Below are 16,829 nucleotides of genomic sequence, written 5' to 3' on the forward strand. Positions count from 1 at the left end.
AGGATGTTTTCATTAGTTTTTATGCTAAATTCACATTTCTGGACTTTACTATGAGTTTTTGTGTTTTTCTGTGATTTCAGGTAATTTCTGGCTGAAATTGAGGGACTTGAGCAAAACTCTGAAAAAGGCTGACAAAAGAACTGCTGATGCTGTTGGAATCTGACCTCCCTGCACTCTAAATGAATTTTCTGAAGCTACAGAGCTTTAAATGGCGCGCTCTCAATGGCGTTGGAAAGTAGACATCCAGAGTTTTTCGGCAATATATAATAGTCCATACTTTATTCGGGAATTGACGACGTAAAGTGGCGCTCAACGCCAAGTACATGCTGCTGTCTGGAGTCAAACGCTAGAAACACGTCACAACCCGGAGTTGAACGCCAGAAACATGCTATAACTCGGCGTTCAACTCCAAAAGAAGCCTCAGCTCATGGATAGATCAAGCTCAGCCCAAACACACACCAAGTGGGCCCCGGAAGTGGATTTATGCATCAATTACTTACTCTTGTAAACCCTAGTAGCTAGTTTATTATAAATAGAACTTTTTACTAGTGTATTAGACATCTTTTGATCACTTTATATCTTAGGATCATCTTGGGACGATTAGTTCTCAGGTCATGGGGGCTGGCCTTTCGGCCATGCCTGAACTTTTCACTTATGTATTTTCAACGGTGGAGTTTCTACACACCATAGAATAAGGGTCTGGAGCTCTGCTATACCTTAAGTTTCAATACAATTACTATTATTTTCCATTCAATTCTCTTTTATTCTTATTCCAAGATATACGTTGCACAACAACTTGATGAATGTGATGATCCGTGACACTCATCATCATTCTCACCTATGAACGCGCGTGACTGACAACCACTTCCATTCTACCTTAGGACGGGCGCATATCTCTTAGATTCCCCAACAGAATCTTCGTGGTATAAGCTAGATAGATGGCGGCATTCATGGGAATCCAAAAAGTCTAACCTTGTTTGTGGTATTCCGAGTAGGATTCCGGGAATCTGGAAAGTCTAACCTTGTCTGTGGTATTCCGAGTAAGATTCCGGTATTGAATGACTGTGACAAGCTTTAAACTCCTGAAGGCTGGGCTGTTAGTGACAGACGCAAAAGAATCAAGGGATTCTATTCCAACCTGATTGAGAACCGACAGACGATTAGCCGTGCTGTGACAGAGCATAGGACCATTTTCACTGAGAGGATGGGATGTAGCCATCGACAAGGGTGATGCCTCCAGACGATTAGCCATGCAGTGACAGCGCATAGGACCATTTTCCCGAGAGGATGAAAAGTAGCCATTGACGACGGTAACGCCCTACATACAGCTTGCCATGGAAAGGAGTAAGAAGGATTGGATGAATGTAATAAGAAAGTAGATATTCAAGAGGAGCACAGCATATCCATACGCCTATCTGAAATTCCCACTATTTATCTACATAAGTATTTCTCTCTTATTTTATTTTCTGTTTATTATTTATTTTCGAACTTATCATAAACTATTTAATCTGCCTAACTGAGATTTACAAGGTAACCATAGCTTGCTTCATACCAACAATCTCTGTGGGATCGACCCTTACTCACTTAAGGTATTACTTGGATGACCCAGTACACTTGCTGGTTAAGTTGAACGGAGTTATGATCACACCAGGGATTATTAAGATCCCAATTTATCATACCATGATCTCTTTGGGGTATTTTTGAAAGAGACCAACTTTGAGGATCACAATTTCGTCCACCAAATGCCAACCTCACATTTTTCGGACTAAAATCTAAGTATTTCCCCCGAACCATTGTAAGATAATTCTTTGGATTCGGGTTCACACTTTGATCATGGTTCCTAGTGATCCATGCATTGGCATAGAACTCTTGGACCATTAAGATTTCTACTTGTTGCATGGGATTGGTTAGGACTTCCCAACCTCTTCTTTGGATCTCATGTCGGATCTCCGGATACTCATTCTTCTTGAGCTTGAAAGGGACCTCAGGGATCACCTTCTTCTTGGCCACCTTCTATGATGGGCTTTGGAGATGAATCTTTCCATCTCCCATGACTCAGAGGTGGAAGCTTTTGTCTTCCCTTTCCCTTTTCTAGAGGATTCTCCGGCCTTAGGTGCCATTAATGGTAATGGTAAAAACAAAAAGCTTATGCTTTGACCACACCAAACTTAAAATATTGCTCGCCCTCGAGCAAGAGAAGAAAGAAGAGAAGAAGAAGAATAAGAAAATATGGTGAAGAAGGGGAGGTGTAGGTTCGGCCAAGGTATAGAAGAGGGGGTTGTGTTGTGTGAAAATGAAGTAGAATGGAGGGGTATATATAGGGAGAGGGGAGAGTGAAGTTTCGGCCATATAGGGTGGGAATCGGTGGGAAAATGTTTTTGAATTTTTGAAGGTAGGTGGGGTTCATGGGAGAGGTTGGGGTGATTGTTGAAAAGATTTTGGGAAAGTGTGTTATAGGATTATTAGAAGGTAAAGTGGGAATATTTTAGGTGGGGATCCTGTGGGGACCATAGATCCTGAGATGATCCTGTGGGGTCCACAGATCCTGAGGTGTCAAGGATTTACATCCCTGCACCAATTAGGCATGTAAAATGCCTTAGCATACCATTCTGGCATTTAAACGCCAAAGGGATGCACGTTCTGGGCGTTCAACGCCCATGTGCAGCATGTTTTTGGCGTTGAACGGCAGTTCCATGCTTGTTGCTGGCGTTCAGCGCCAGCTTTCCTCAGGGCATATTCCTGGCATCCAAACGCCAGGATGTTGCTTGTTTCTGGCGTTCAGCGCCAGATCCATGCTCTGTTCTGGCGTTGAACGTCAGCCAGATACACCTTACTGGCGTTTAAACACCAGTAAGTCCTTCCTCCAGGGTGTGATTTTTCTTCTGCTTTTTTTTTATTCTGTTTTTAATTTAAAAAAATTTTTTCGTGACTCCACATGATCATGAACCTAATAAGACACAAAATAACAATAAAATAAAATTAAAATTAGATAAATAAAAATTGGGTTGCCTCCCAATAAGCGCTCTTTTAATGTCATTAGCTTGACTGTGGGCTCTCATGGAGCCTCACAAATATTCAGAGCATGATGAGGGCCTCCCAACACCAAACTTAGAGTTTGAATGTGGGGGCTTCTCAACACCAAACTTAGAGTTTGGTTGTGGCCTCCTAACACCAAACTTACAATTTGACTCTGGGGTCTCTTTTTGACTCTGTACTGAGAGAAGCTTTTCATGCTTCCTCTCCATGGTTGCAGAGGAAGGTCCTTGAGCTTTAAACACAAGGTAGTCCCCATTCATCTTCTTCCTTCCTATTGTCTAAGATTATGAAATCAGCAGGGATGTAAAGGCCTTCAACCTCTACTAACACGTCCTCTACTAATCCATAAGCTTGTCTTACTGACTTGTCTACGAATTGTAATGAGAATAAGGCAGGTTGTACCTCAATGATCCCTAGTTTCTCCATTACAGAGAGTGGCATAAGATTTATGCCTGACCCCAGGTCACACAGAGCCTTATTAAAGGTCATGGTGCCTATGGTACAGGGTATTAAGAATTTGCCAGGATCTTGTCTCTTTTGAGGTAAGATTTTATGAACCCATGTATCTAGTTCACTAATGAACAAGGGAGGTTCACCTTCCCAAGTCTTATTACCAAACAACTTGGCATTCAGCTTCATGATAGCTCCTAGATATTGAGCAACTTGCTCTCCAATCACATCTTCATCCTCTTCTGAGGAAGAATAGTCTTCAGAGCTCATGAATGGCAGAAGGAGATTTAGTGGAATCTCTATGGTCTCTATATGAGCCTCAGATTCCTTTAGGTCCTCAATAGGTAACTCCTTCTTGTTTGAGAGACGTCCCAGGAGGTTTTCCTCACTAGGATTTTTGTCATTCTCCTCCCTTGTGCATTCGGCCATATTGATTACATCATTGGCCTTGCACTCTCCTTTTGGATTTTCTTCCGTATTGCTTGGGAGAATACTAGAAGGAGTTTCAATGACTTTCTTACTCAGCTGGCCCACTTGTGCCTCCAAATTTCTGATGGAGGACCTTGTTTCACTCATAAAACTTAAGGTGGCCTTTGACTTATCAGAGACTAAATTTGCTAAACTAGAGGGGCTCTGCTCAGAATTCTCTGTCTGTTGCTAAGAAGATGATGGAAAAGGCTTGTTATTGCTGAGCCTGTTTCTTCCACCATTATTAAAGCCTTGTTGAGGCTTTTGTTGATCCTTCCATGAGAAATTTGGATGATTTCTCCATGATGAATTATAGGTGTTTCCATAAGGTTCACCCATGTAATTAACCTCTGCCATTGCAGGATTTTCAGGATCATAAGCTTCTTCACAAGCTGCCTCTTTAGTACTGTTGGATGCATTTTGCCATCCATTCAGACTTTGAGAGATCATGTTGACTTGCTGAGTCAACACTTTGTTCTGAGCCAATATGGCATTCAGAGCATCAATCTCAAGAATTCCCTTCCTTTGAGGTGTCCCACTATTCACGAATTCCTCTCAGAAGTGTACATGAATTGGTTATTTGCAACCATGTTAATAAGTTCTTGAGCTTCTGCAAGCGTTTTCTTTAAGTGAATGGATCCACCTGCAGAATGGTCCAATGACATTTTGGAAAACTCAGATAGACCATAATAGAATATATCTAATATGGTCCATTCTGAAAACATGTCAGAAGGACACTTTTTGGTCATCTGCTTGTATCTTTCCCAAGCTTCATAAAGGGATTCACCATCTTTTTGTTTGAAGGTCTGAATATCCACTCTAAGCTTGCTCAGCTTTTGAAGAGGAAAAAATTTATCCAAGAAGGCTGTGACAAGCTTATCCCCGGAGTCCAGGCTATCTTTAGGTTGTGAGTCCAACCATGTTCTAGCTCTGTCTCTGACAGCAAAAGGGAAAAGTATGAGCCTGTAGACTTTAGTATCTACTCCATTTGTCTTAACAACTGATAAGGATCTTCAGATGGAAGTCCATAAAACTTGCAGTTCTGTTGCATCAAAGCAACTAATTGAGGTTTCAACTCAAAATTGTTTGATCCAATGGCCAGAGTGGAGATGCTTCTTCCATCAAATTTGGACGTTGGTTTAGTGAAATCACCTAGCATTCTCCTTGCATTATTGTTGTTGGGTTCGGCTGCCATCTCCTTCTCTTGATCGAAAATTTTAGAAAGGTTGTCTCTGGATTGTTGTAATTTAGCTTCTCTTAGTTTCCTCTTCAGAGTCCTTTCAGGTTCAGGATCAGCTTCAACAAGAGTGTCTTTTTCCTTGTTCCTGCTCATATGAAAGAGAAGAGAACAAGAAAAGAAAGAGGAATCCTTTGTCACAGTAAAGAGGTTCCTTATTGTTAGTAGAAGAAGAAAGGAATAAAAGTGGAGAATCCAATCACAAGGGTGAGGATAGAGGCAGTGATTGGAGATGAAGAGAGGTGAAGAGAAGTGTTAGTAAATAAATAAATAAATAGAAGAAGAGAAGAGAGAGAATTCAAAAATAAATTTGAAAAAGTAGTTAATGATTTTCAAAAATTAAAGATGAGATAGAATTAAAATTAAAATTTAAAACAATCAATTAATTTAAAAAGAATTTTGACAAAGGGATGAGATATTTTTGAAAATTAGAGAGAGAGAAGTAGTTAGGTGGTTTTGAAAAAGATAAGAACGAGCTGAGGCTTCTTTTGGAGTTGAACGCCAAGTTGTAACGTGTTTTGGGCGTTCAACTCCGGTTCGTGACGTGTTTCTGGCGTTTGACTCTAGACAGCAACATGGAACTGGCGTTGAGCGCCAGTTCACGTCGTCAATTCTCGAACAAGGTATAGACTATTATATATTGATGGAAAGCTCTGGATGTCTAGTTTCCAACAGCATTGAGAGCGCGCCATTTGGGGTTTTATAGCTCCAAAAAATCCATTTCGAGTGCAGGGAGGTTAGATTCCAACAGCATCAGCAGTCCTTTGTCAGCCTCCTTTCAGAGTTTTGCTCAGGTCCCTCAATTTCAACCAAAAAATACCTGAAATCACAGAAAAATACACAAACTCATAGTAAAGTCCAGAAATGTTAATTTAGCATAAAAACTAATGAAAACATCCCTAAAAGTAACTAGATCATACTAAAAACTACCTAAAAACAATGCCAAAAAGCGTATAAATTATCCGCTCATCACTAATCATCTGTTGGTTCTCACTTGTGTTGGAATAGGATCCAGTAATCCTTTTGCATCTGTCACTACGCCCAGCGTTCGTGAGTTTGAAGCTCGTCACAGACATCCCTTCCCGGATCCTACTCGAAATACCACAGACAAGATTTAGACTTGTTCTAAGGGAAGGAATTTACTCACCTATTCTGGCCGCGGAGAACAGGCCATTCGATAGGGAGATTCCGAAATTGCTGAGGCTTGGTTTGATGAAAATTCAAAAGAAAAAAATACTAACTCACAGGTGGAAACGGAAAGAGAGGGATTCGAACCCTCGGTACAAAAATTCGTACAACGGATTAGCAATCCGGTGCTTTAGTCCACTCAGCCATCTCTCCCCAATTGCGATATCTATATATATTGTTCGGATCTCAAGAATGCTACCAATTAGTTCTAGCTTATACCACGAATACTCTGGGCTCACGGATTGAATGCTTTGTTGTCAGGAGAGGCAGTCAAACTCGTGAACGAGAAACCCAAGAGATATACATTCAATCTAAGGTAGAACGGAAGTGGTTGTTAGGCACGCATTCATTGGTTGAGAATTGTGATGGTTGTCACGGATCATCACATTCGTCATATTGAAGTGCGAACGAATATCTTAGAATATAAAAAAGCAAGATTGAATAGAAAATAGAAATACTTGTATTAATTCATTGAGACGTTGCAGAGCTCCTCACCCCCAACCATGGTGTTTAGAGACTCATGCCGTCAAAGATACAAATTCAGATGTAAAAATGTCATGAGGTCCAAAATAAGTCTCTAAAAGTAGTTTCTATACTCAACTAGTAACCTAGGTTTACAGAAAATGAGTAAACTAAGATAGATAGTGCAGAAATCCACTTCTGGGGCCCACTTGGTGTGTGCTGGGGCTGAGCATTGAAGCTTTCACGTGCATATGCTATTCTTGGAGTTAAACGCCAGTTTGTAACCTGTTTCTGGCATTTAACTCTGCTTTGCAACTTGTTTCTGGCGTTTGACGCCAGAATAGGGGTGAAAGCTGGCGTCAAACGCCAGTTTGCGTCGTCTAAACTTGAGCAAAGTATGGACTATTATATATTGCTGGAAAGCCCTGGATGTCTACTTTCCAACAAAATTAAGAGCGTACCATTTGGATTTCTGTAGCTCCAAATATTCCACTTCGAGTGCAGGGAGGTCAGAATCCAACAGCGTCAGCAGTCCTTTATCAGCCTCTGAATCAAATTTTTGCTCAGGTCCCTCAATTTTAGCCAGAAAATACCTGAAATCACAGAAAAATACACAAACTCAAAGTAAAGTCCAGAAATGTGATTTTTGCATAAAAACTAATAAAAATATACTAAAAAGTAGCTAGATCCTACTAAAAACTACATTAAAACACCCCCAAAAAGCGTATAAAATATCCGCTCATTAGGCACCCGCTCCTATTGATGACAATGAGAAGAGCAAACTGGCAAAGGATTCTTCAAAATTCCCCAACCGCTTCTGTGAACTTGTGTTCCCCGCCATGGTTGAGAGGAACTATCATGCTGAGCATCTACTCGCTCCGCCGGACAAAGTTGCTCCTTTTATTCTACCCCGCATTGAACAGCGAGGACGAAAGTTTCTTCTGAGAAAACTACAAGAGGTTAACCTCTCATGGGTGGTGGAATTCTACACTAACTACCATCTTCTATCTCTTCAATCGGTATACGTGCGTCAGAAGTAAGTCTCAATGTTAGAAGAGGCTATTCAGCAAGTGCTTAATGTCTTACCAGTACCAAGTGACATGGATGGCTACCAAGAGGTCTTACGTTAGCGAGAAAAGTCAGGATTTGACTGGGACTCGGTCCTCCGAGTCATTGCTGAACCAGAGGCATTTTAGACCAATGGTCAACTCCGAATGAGACCCAAGTGCATTGACGCACGTTTTCTCTCTGTAGAAGCTAGAGCTTGGGCCCAAATCCTATCCCATTATGTCCTACCTAGCACCCACAAGTCGTCCTTCACGGCGAATCTCACTTTGCTTGTTTGGTGTGTTCTCACGGGGAGACCGGTGAACATTCCGCTTCTTGTCAAGCAAGCGATGGGTCAAGTCCACGCCCAGGGCAATTTGCCATTTCCAGCATTGGTATCCGATTTAGTTACTGTTGCGGATGTTCCTTGGGAAGCCATGGACACAAAAGCTATAATTTCGGCTAAGGGCGATGTGGTCGCAAGCAGAAAATACTTACATCTTCCCATGAACAAACCAAGCCTTGACATAGCCCTACAATCTATTATTCCTTCCACCTCATCGTCACCACCGCTGAGATCCATACATCAAAGGATAGAAGATCTACACCAAAAGATTGATAGATATGAGTGGTGCAACCAACGCCGATACACATACATCAAGAAGCTTCTGCGTTGTGTTACCTCTAGCATGGAGGAACCCGAAATATTCACATCCACCTCAAACCCAAGTGATGGGATCTTTGATGAAGGGGATAGTGAAGGTTCCAATCCCGACCGTCCTTTGCACATTATTAGTAGCACGGAGGAGCGTGCTAAATTCTAAGTGTGGGGAGGTCGTTCAACCGATCTCCATGGGTAACAATCTCTACCTTTCAATACCTATAAATTTATCTTTTGCTTAGTATTTAGTACATTGCATGTGTAGTTAGTCTTGTTTGTAAATATCCTTTGCATGATAGTTAGTCTCTATAGGGTTGCTTGGTCAAAATAATAACTTCTTCCCCCAAGAAACTGTGTTTTGGGGTACCCTACCAATTTTGGAAAATCTTTTTTTTTTTTCAAGAATGTATTTTGGAACATAGTGATTGAGCTAAGAACACAAGCCTATAAGTTTTGAGCCTATTGTGTGGTTATATTTTCTAACCACTATTTCCCATTCTTGTGTGCATTACTCTCTCTATGATTGTAATCCTTGCTTTGTTCTGACTCTATATGTCTATTACTTTGTGTATGAATGCATTTACATGATTGAGGCCATCATTTCAATAGTCACTTTTCCCAAACAGCCTTAACCCTTTTATCTACCATTGCTAACCAATTTTGAGCCTATGATAAACCTTCTTTGTTCCTAAAAAGAGCACATCAACAACCTTAAGCAAAAAATAATGAATGTCCCTAAATTTGGATCCATGATTAGCTTAGGTAAGTGGAGGCGTGTATCATTCAAATGGGAGGGTGTACTTGGAAATTTGGGTAGATGTAAAGAGGTGTATTGTAGTCGTAATTGAAAATTCTAGGATTTGGGAACATACTCATGTATTGAATGATTGAACCATATGCATTGAAAGCCTTATACATGAAACCCCAAGGAAAAAAGGGGACCAAAAAAAAGAAAAAAAAGAGAGAAAGCAATGAAAGGGGACAAAAATGCCCCAAGACAAAGTAATAATAACAATGCATATGAGATGTGAATTGAAAAGAATGCATGAGTATGCAAAAAAGTGAAACGCATGGGTAGCTAGGTATTGTATGATAGTTGTATAGGTTGTTTTATATGTCTAGCGGGATCTTAGGTTAATCAAGGACTCAAATTTTAGGCTCACTTGACCATATACATCCTTACCTTCACCCTAGCCCCGTTACAATCCATGAATAAGACCTCATAATACTTGTATGCATGCATTAAGTAATTGTTGATTGTTAGATGAAAGACAAATCTTGGAAAGCATGATTAGGAGAGGATCGAGTGACGAACCCTATGCGGATACACATCCAGCGAGGGTTCGATGCTTAACTCCTTGTTCCCGGATTTCACAAGCGTTCATTTAGCAAGTTATATGCACTTCATAGTGATATTTAGTTTGGAAGGATTCATGAATTACATATCATTTTCACCCTATATGCTCACATGTGTTCTTGGAGGATGGATTTACCCTTGACCAAGTAGATAGACGATTTTACATTAGTTGCATGCATTCACTTAGGTAGTTTGCATTTTATAAACCCTTTCTCACCATGATATTTGGCCTTTTTATTTTAAGCATGAGGACATGCTTGGTTTAAGTATGGGGAGATTTGATAAACCCCAATTTGGTGGTTTATATTGTGCTTAATTTGGGGGTTTTGTCAATATTTCTCGCACTTATTCACAAGAAATGCATGGTTTTGTGTTCACTTCCTAATATTGCTCCATGATAGAAAACATGCTTATTTTGCCATAGAATTGCTATATTTTGATCCTCTTTTATTTCCATTCGATGCCGTGATGTATTTGTTGAGTAATTTCAGAATTAATAGGGTAAGATGACCTAGAAGAGAGAAAGAAAACATGCACAGGAGGAAGGAACATGAAGATTTGGATTTTGGGAACTTCAGCACCGACGGGCACGCGCACTTCACGCGCACGCGTGGATGAGGATACCTGGAAGCGGCGCGCAAGGATGGACGCATTCGCACAGGCCAGAGAATTCCAACCGACGCGCACGCGCACTTGGCGCGCACGCGTGGATCACAAAAGCAATCGACGCGCACGCGCGGGAAGCTGCACGTGACCTCATTAAAGGAAATCGTGCCTGGCAATTTTTTAGGCTCATTAGGCTCAAATTCAAGCTGTTTCTGCATGGTAAAAGACCCAAGGATGCTAGGGAGAAGGGGGATCAATCATTTTCACACTAAGACACATTTTCTAATTTTTGGTTTTATTCTTCTAGAGAGAGAAACTCTTGTCCCTCTCTAGATCTAGCTTTAATTTGATCTTCCCTTATTAAATTTTGAATTGGATCTTGTTACTTACTAGTTTTGATTGTTTAATTTGAATTCCTTAGTATAATTTTGCTTAGATCTTGTGTTAGTTTTATGGATTCTTGTTAATTGTTACTTTACACCCATTGCATGAATGTTGTGAATCTTAATTTGTTGATGTTACATTGATGATTTCTATGATTAATTGTGTTGTTTGAGTGATTGTATGTTGATACTTGTTAGCAGGTATTTGTTAATTTCAATCCAATTGCAATTTGAACATGTCTTTTGTTAATGCTTACCATGTGTTTGATGAATTGTTTACCTTGATTATGGAGTAGTTCTTTTTACTCTTGGCTTAGGCCAAGGGAATTGGGTAAACTTGAGTCATTGGGTCTAATGGATTTGATGATTTGGGAACCCTTAGTGGTCAAATTGATAGCCATTGACACTAGCCTACTACTAGGTTAATTAGTAGTAAGGTTAGACCATATGGGTGGATGTTGACCAAACCATTTAACATACTTCAAGTATAGAAGTAGACTTAATGTGTTTGGTTCCTCATAATTGTCAAGATATGGTTATTAGACAAAGATAGTGACCCAAATTCCCATGTCTAGCCAAGAGTTGCTTTTATCATTCTTATTTGAAATCCAAAAAATCTTGATTGCTTTATCTTAGTTATAGTTACTTGTTTAGTTTAGAATAGAATTCTATTGGATGTTATCTCACTAGTTTGGAATTGCTCACTTCTTGCTTTAGTTATTTTAATTAATTTCTTGCATTTCAAGATTACTTGCGTATTAAGATCCCTAGTTTAATTTCTTGCTCATTACTTGCAACCCCGGAATTCTAACCAATGTTGAAGCACATGTTTGCCCATTCCTTGTGAGACGACCCAAGGTTTAAATACTTCGGTTACTTTATTAGGGTTGAACTTGTGACAACCAATTCCTTTCTAATTTGAACCTCGAGGATTGTTGCTGGTAGAGCTATACTTGCAATGCAACTTTATTGAGAAATTCTCTCCCGACATAGTCCACGAGCGCGCATCACGCATTCAGTACGGTTTTTCTTAATTTCGAGATCGAGGTAAAGGGCTTAATTTAAACGGTTTTAATTTAAGAATGCCCACATAATTTATTGAATAATTGAAAATAGGTTTAATTGTTGTAAGTAATTGATTGATTATATATGGATGTTGAATTATGGTTGTGAATTGATTGAATTTGTGGATTCTGTGATATTGATTGATTATGTGTGGATTATTAAATTGTTTGATGAGAGATTGTTGTGAATTTTAAATTTTGATGGTTTATATTGAATTTGTTAGCTGGTTATTTGATTATTGTAATGGTGGTGAACTTAGTTGGTGATTGATTGGACTTGTTTTTAGAGAACATTTGAAGGATTGAATCTTGAAATTTTGAAATGTTTGTTGAAATTCTGAGTTTTGAAGTTAAACAGCAACTTTGAAAGTGAACCAGTAGCTTAATAGTTATTGGAATGATATGAGATTAAAAGCTAAGTGAACTACAACATGTATAGTTACTAAGATTCAATTTTGAAAGTTTCGTATTAATTGAAGAATTAGTTATGATTTTTCCAGGTTAAATTATGAAATCTGATATTCTACATTACTTTTAAACGAAGTTAGAAACTTTGAAAAGCTATAACTAATTCTATGATGATCGAAATTGTATGGGATCAAGTCTGGGTTAAACTTAGGAATATATGGAACTGGACTGGAAAATTTGAGGCCCTTTCATTAAATATACAATTTATGACAAATTTTTAAAGTCAAGTCGTTAAATCTGTCCTGCTACAGAAAAATTCGAATAGGGCAGCAACTTGGTTGTCTTGCTGCGACTCCTACGAGCTGAGTTATGGAGCAAAAATAATTTTGTTTTAAAATTTAATCAACTTGGTTTATTGCTTTAAAACTTCAGAAGTTTAGGAGTTAAGGATTGGGAGTTGTGAATTTTTGAAAATTGGTGGTCAAAGATGAAAAGAATCAGTTTTCAGCAAGTTATGCATCAACTTCCAATGCTTGTAACTCTTAGAATTTAATAGCAATTTGGTTGCAACCAAGACACACTTGTTGCTAGATAAGTTAGGATTCTCCAAACCAAAATTTAGCTTAATTGCAATTTTGCAGTAAAAGTTGTACAAGTTGAAAGATACTAAGCTTGCTAATTTCTAAAACAAGGTTTTAACGTATTTCTACATAACTTCCAAGCTATGTAACTTTTTCATTAAAAATGGTATTGACTTTTTAATATGGTTGAATATTACAAAATTTGTATTGATTTTCTAATAGCTCGTATGAAAAGTTTCCAATGAGAAAATGTTAACATTCACTAATCACTATTATTGATAATTTGGACAGGAAATTGTTAGTTAGGCAAAAACTTTTAAAATGAAAATTGCAGGGTTTAAATATGTGAAGTTTGCATGAAATTGCAATCTAGCTAACTAGTTTTGGTAACTGGTAAGTATGGTTAGTATTAGGTATTGTTGTTGCATAGCATGGTCAAAGTTATTCATTTCACTCTCATGTTGTGAGATCTTTCAGAAGGACCTCTCTTTTATTATTCTCCTTAAACAAATGCGGCTTCGGAATTGGTATAAGTATGCATAATATATAGTTTAACTTGAAAGTTAATTATATATTTATAAAAAACATATATTGATGCCAGGGCATCTAGGCCAGTTTCACTGACCTTTTCTTTACTGTTTTAGGTTAGTTTCATGTATTTTCTTAGTGAATAAGGCAAGTTTTGGATGAAAATACACTTACACCTTGATTCAAGCAACTATTATGAATTTCACATGATTTCATGAGGATTTTTGCTATAATTGAATGATAAATTGATGATGCATAATCTTATGACTTTGGCTAGAGCTTTGATGCACTTTATTTGCTTTATTTCAGGACAAAGGAAGCAAGGAAGAACCACGTTAGTACTCACGTTAATCTAGTTAACGTGACCACTAACGTGGAATGGTAAATAGCATGCAACGTTAATGAGAAAAGTGATCACCAATAACGCCTGCAAAGCCATCATAAGCTTACGTTAATTGCCACGTTAACTAGGTTAACATGGTAGTTAACGTTGAGACAAAAGAAAGCTCCAGCGTTAGTGGGTAAACGTGAACATCACTAACATTCCAAGATTTGGCAATAAGCCATGTTAAGAGTCACGTTAACTTAGTTAACATGAACTCTAACGTAGAAGAGAGGAACAATTCCAACGTTAATGACACTCACCTTTGTCACTAACGTTGGAGATGGCATTTACTACGACGTTAGTGGCTATGTTAACTTAGTTAACGTGAGCTCTAATGTGGAGAGTAAGGGCACTTGGAGCGTTAGTGACAAAGGTAAGTGTCACTAATGCTCTCGAAGGTGAGGCATAACCACGTTAAGAGCCACGTTAGTTACACTAACGTGAACTCTAATGTAGGGACAAAGGGCACAAGGCAACGTTATTGGGAATGGTGAGTCCCAATAACGCTTGCGAAGGTTTATGAGGCAACGTTATTGGGAAAGGTGAGTCCCAATAACGCTTGCGAAGGTTTACAAGGCTACGTTAGTGGTCACGTTGGTGCCATGGAGTTAACATGGGCTATATGGGGTTGGAACGTTAGTGAAAAATGTAATTGCCACTAACGTTCTCGAACCCACAATGTCACTTCACGTTAACTTCACTAACGCCCATGCCTAATTCATACTTCTCTGCAAGCTGAGCCCACTAAAGATTGTAACTGCTTCAACTCAAGATCTAAGGCCCACATCTAAGACTTGAAGAACTCACTAGAAGATCAAGAGAAGTAGTATATATAGGAGTAGTTTTTAACTATAGAGAAGCTTGGCAATTGGGAGAACTACCCTCTGTATATTTACTTTTCTGCACTTTTAGCTCAGCATGTATTCTTTTCTGCTATTTTTTATTTATGGAGCTATGAACAACTAAACCCCTTTCATTGGGTTAGGGAGCTCTGTTGTAATTTGATGGATCAATTATAGTTTCCATTTCTCTTCTTCTTTATTCTCTTTTGATTTACTAGAAAGCTTTCGATCTCAATTCAATTGGTTAGTTGTCTTGGAAAAGAAACTCTCCATAATTGGATCTCCTTTGAGCCTTGGAAAAGGGATGAGGAGATCATGCTAGAAATGCTTTCTCATGTTGGACCAAATTGGGGTCTGGGCGGATATAGTGACATGTAATCCTCCCAACACTTTGGTTTGGAAATACATGTGGTATAATCAGTGACCACACTTCATCTCTTCCCATGAGCAATTAAATCAAGGAATTGGGCAATTGTTCAAGCTTAGAGAGATTGGGTTGCCAAGGAAGATGAAAATGAATTTGATCCGGAGAATACAACATCTCCTGAGCCCAATGAATTCCCCATTTCTGATCTTACCCATTCTCTCTACTTTCTGCCATTTATTTTCATGCTCATTCCCCCAAATCCCCATTTAAGATTCTGCACTCTATTTTCTGCTATTTACTTTTCCGCCATTTAATTTTCTGCAATTCTCAAACTACATTCTGTTTAGTTCAACTAGCATACTCTTCCAACTAAAGTTTCTTGACCAATCAATCCTTGTGGGATTCGACCTCACTCTATTGTGAGTTTTTACTTGACGACAATTCGGTATACTTGCCGAAGGGAAATTTGTTGAGAGACAAGTTTTCATGCATCAAGTTTATGGCGCCGTTGCCGGGGATTAATTTTGTATCAACAATGATTAAGTTGGAAGTTCACTAGATTGAGCATTTTTTTCCTTTGTTGTTTACTCTATTTAGTCATTTATCTCTGTTTTTCTTTCTTTCTTTTTTATTATCTACAATTCTGCTCACTAACCCACTAACTGTTTGATAATTTGCATCACTCACACTAACAATCACTCTAACAAGAATAATCTCTTCATTTCATCTCTTGTTGTGTGCTTTGTTAGTTGTATGACAGGGAGAAGAGGGGGAGCTTCAACTTCCTTTGATTCAGAACCTGAAACGACCCTCTAGAGACTAAGGAGGGAAGCAAGAGGAAAAGGAGTTGTTAGTGCTGAGGAAGAGGAAGGGTACTTTGAAACCAACATGGAAGAGAACTTGGAAAATAATCATGAAGGAGAAGCTCATAACCATGCTAGAGAAGGCCCTACAAATTATGCTGGGCAAGAAAGGAGAGTTCTAGGCTCCTACATCAATCCAAATCCAGGAAACCGTGGAAGTAGCATCCAGAAGCCCACCATACATGCCAACAACTTTGAACTAAAACCCCAGCTCATCACCCTTGTTCAGAACAACTGCTCATTTGGAGAAAGTGCTCAAGATGACCCCAATCAACATCTAACCACCTTCCTAAGAATTTGTGACACTGTGAAGTCTAATGGAGTCCACCCAGATGTCTATAGGCTACTTTTGTTCCCTTTTTCACTAAGGGACAAGGCATCCAAGTGGCTTGAATCCTTCCCAAAGGAGAGCTTAACAAATTGGGAAGATGTGGTGAACAAATTTTTGGCAAGATTCTACCCTCCTCAAAGACTTAATAGGCTGAGAACTGAGGTGCAAGCTTTCAGGCAACAAGATGGTGAGACTCTCTATGAGGCATGGGAGAGGTTTAAGGACTTAACAAGAAGATACCCACGAGATATGTTCAATGAATGGGTTCAACTTCACATTTTCTATGAAGGTCTTTGCTTTGAGTCAAAGAAGGTTGTAGATCATTCATCAGGGGGCTCTCTAAACAAGAAGAAAACCATTGAAGAAGCCATAGATGTCATTGAAACAGTAGCTGAGAATGACTACTTCTATGCCTCTGAAAGAAGTAACACTCGAGGAGTAATGGAGCTCAACCACATGGATGCATTGCTAGCTCAAAATAAGATGATCACCAAGCGCTAGCAGATCTTACCAAAAAGGTGGAGGAAAACCAGGTTGCAACAGTCATCACTTCATCACCAGCTCA

The 16,829-nt window shown here is 39.1% G+C and overlaps 2 non-coding genes across 2 annotated transcripts; one reads left to right on the plus strand and one right to left on the minus strand.

The window, feature by feature from the left end:
* The first annotated feature begins 4,677 nt into the window (after window positions 1–4,677).
* On the plus strand, window positions 4,678–4,781 carry LOC127742644 (small nucleolar RNA R71). The gene has a single exon (XR_008003994.1). It is a non-coding gene; the product is annotated as a small nucleolar RNA R71 (small nucleolar RNA).
* An 11,630-nt stretch (window positions 4,782–16,411) lies between these two features.
* Window positions 16,412–16,518, minus strand: LOC127742830 (small nucleolar RNA R71). The gene has a single exon (XR_008004215.1). It is a non-coding gene; the product is annotated as a small nucleolar RNA R71 (small nucleolar RNA).
* Between the last annotated feature and the right edge of the window lie 311 nt (window positions 16,519–16,829).

The sequence above is a fragment of the Arachis duranensis genome, chromosome 1 (genome assembly GCF_000817695.3).
Source record: "Arachis duranensis cultivar V14167 chromosome 1, aradu.V14167.gnm2.J7QH, whole genome shotgun sequence".
NCBI classification, from domain to species: domain Eukaryota; kingdom Viridiplantae; phylum Streptophyta; class Magnoliopsida; order Fabales; family Fabaceae; genus Arachis; species Arachis duranensis.